Genomic DNA, 2,929 nt, shown 5'->3' with positions numbered 1-2,929 from the left:
AGTCCGCAGGCCGACGCTCTATCCACTGAGCCAAACCAGTGAGGGCAGAGAAGGAGGATTTTGTGAGGAAAGATATAGAACGTGGAATCACTAGGTATGAAGAGACTAGACAGCCTAGGGCAGAGAGACTGCTCTGTCATCTTGGGCTTTGTGCTTCAACTCCCTGGGCCTTGGTTTCCCCTTCTGTAAAATGGAATTTAACTCTCATCCCACAGAACTTGTGGATGTGAACACTACTTGGAAACAGTTTAGTGAAATGTAATCATATTATTACTTAGGCCCTGCCTTCGTAGAACTTACAGCCCAGTCATGAAGACAGGATAAATGCAGAGCAGCCCTGTCTAGGAGCATAAAGATGAGTTTATGAAGATCAGTAGAGGTGAGTCAGGTGAACACGGAGGAGCAGGTGTGCCAAGCAGAGGGCATGGGTGGGCAAAGGCCTGAAGAAGCGAAAGATCAGAAGTGTTCAGGTTGCCAGAATCGTGATGGGGCATGAACGGAGGGGCTAGAAACCTCTGATACTGGAACTGGAGGGCCTTCAATGCCAGGCTGGGAGCTGAGACCTTGGGAGCCTTGAAAAGGTTTGACACAGGAGAAGGACATAGTCTAGAGCAGTGATGGCGAACCTTTTGAGCTCGGCGTGTCAGCATTTTGAAAAACCCTAACTTAACTCTGGTGCCGTGTCACATATAGAAATTTTTTGATCTTTGCAACCATAGGAAAACAAAGATTTATGTTTTTGATATTTATTTTATATATTTAAATGCCATTTAACAAAGAAAAATCAACCAAAAAAATGAGTTCGCATGTCACCTCTGACATGCGTGTCATAGGTTCGCCATCACTGGTCTAGTGTGAGTCTATAACCATTTCTTTGGATTCTGGTTTGAAAGTTAGAACTCAGAGGAAGGGAGTCAGAGACACGAAGAGAGAAATATTTGGTCACCTCTTCTTAGTTGACTAGAATGGTCAGTGGCTTCTCAATCCATTCTGGACAAAACCCAGCGTGGCTGACTGTGTGACTTTGAGGTATTCTCTCCCACCCCTCTAGGCCTCGGTGTCCCGCCCCCTCCATACGGTGGAGGTCTGGGGCAGTATTGGCTGAGGAAGCTCCAGGAGGCCCCAGGTTGGCAATGACACCTCCTCTTCTTGCTCCCTCTAGGACCCAATGTCCTGAGCAAGGTGCCTCCTTCCCTTTCCCTCCTCCAGCCTCATGCCAATGCCTCTAAGACATTTTCTTTTCTGGGCACTGGGGCCCAGCCACCTGTTGTCTCTAAGAAGAGAGAAGAAACCACCCTAAACTTAGCAGCTGCTCTTGGCCTCCTGAACCGGCCCCTCCCTGCCTCGTTTGACAGCTGCCTCACCTTATAAGGTTACTATGGGGGTCCAGGCCAAAGGGAAACCCACTTATTACTGGGTTCTGGGAGGGGAGGAGAACTCCAAAGACAGGAATGGGGGAAGCTTGGGCCAACTGGAAAGTGGGGAAGTTGAGAAGGAGATCAGGAGCAATATATTTCAGACACGGAATGGGAGGGAGTTCCGGAACTCAGAAACCCAGGAGGAACAGGGGTGTTAGGCCTGACTGAAGTTTCAAGATGACGGACTCTATGGAAATCAGCATATAAGCCGGGAGCTCAGGGTAATGAGGGTCAGAGGGAGAAAAGGCGCAGAAAGTCAGGACTTTGTGTTTGCGTCTAGGATAGGCTGGGGCGCTCATAAGATTGGGGTCTGGTTTCTTAGCAGAAAATGAGCACAGAGAAGTGTGGCAACGAGGGGATAGTGGTTGACTGAAGGGTTTTGAATTACCGAAAGAATAAGAACACAGATGTAAGTTTCATGGTACTGGGAATTCATGGTTTGGGGTCTGGGATCCCCACTAGAATGGGGCAAATTGAAAGGATGAGGTGTGAGGACTTGGGGCTTGGGATTCCCACAGGAAATGGCGGATTCAGAGAAATTGGCCACTGGAGGTTTGGGCTATAGTCTCCTGGGCTTGAAGTGTAGGAATTGGTTGGGAGCCGGGGTGAGACTCAGACAGAGAGGAGATGGAGAGCGCTGGATCGGGGCACTGGATCTGTGTCAGAGCTCAGGGCCTCACCTGCCACCAGGGTGGGGGAGAGCGAGGGGAGATGGGTAGCTGGATGGAGAATGGGGGCCCAGAAAGGACTCGGGCAGGGCAGCACGGCATTCTGATTGGCTAAGGGTTTCGCTAATGCCCCCGGCCCCCCCGTCTCTACTCCGCGCTGTCCCCAACTGTCACCTCCCTCCGGCGCTAGTCTCCGGCTGTCCCCGATATCCCTGGGCTGGCACCGCCCGCTGGCAGCACCCCTCCCTTTTGGCCTGTGGCTAAAGTGAGAGAATGCGCTCATTGGCTGACGAGGCAAATTAATTGCAAATTTGGCCCGCCCCCCAGCTGTCATTCCTTCTGACCTTCTTGGGAGACGTAAAGAATATCGCAGCTCTTCCTATTGACTGCGGATGCTGTCTGTCACCGCCCAAATAGATGTGACTGTCTGTCAATTTGACCTCCGCCTATTCCTTTTCATTGGCTGCCTTTTTATCGTTTATATTAGCCAGGCCCGCCTCTTTTCGCACAGTACCCGCCTCCTTCCGCGGTCATTCACTCTCCCGCCATTTTTATTGGCCAGGAGGTTCAGCTTCCTGATTTTCTATTAGTTGCTCCTTTCGTCCCGCCTCCCCCTACCTTCACCCGCCCTCCCATTGGTCTTATACCTTTTCTCCATTTCCTCTTCCCACCTCCAACCTCACCCACCCGTACAACGATTGGCAGAAACCCAGTTCCCTTTCTCCTATAATTCGCCCAAGCCCTCTAACGAGGCGGGAACAAAAAGAAGCGCGATGGGACGGCCCGCGCGCAGGCGTGAAACGCCGCAACGCTGGCCGCTCAGCCGGCACCCGGTCGTGTGCG

Source organism: Myotis brandtii, unplaced genomic scaffold (assembly GCF_000412655.1).
Source record: "Myotis brandtii unplaced genomic scaffold, ASM41265v1 scaffold698, whole genome shotgun sequence".
Lineage (NCBI taxonomy): Eukaryota > Metazoa > Chordata > Mammalia > Chiroptera > Vespertilionidae > Myotis > Myotis brandtii.
This window is presented reverse-complemented; position numbering follows the sequence as displayed.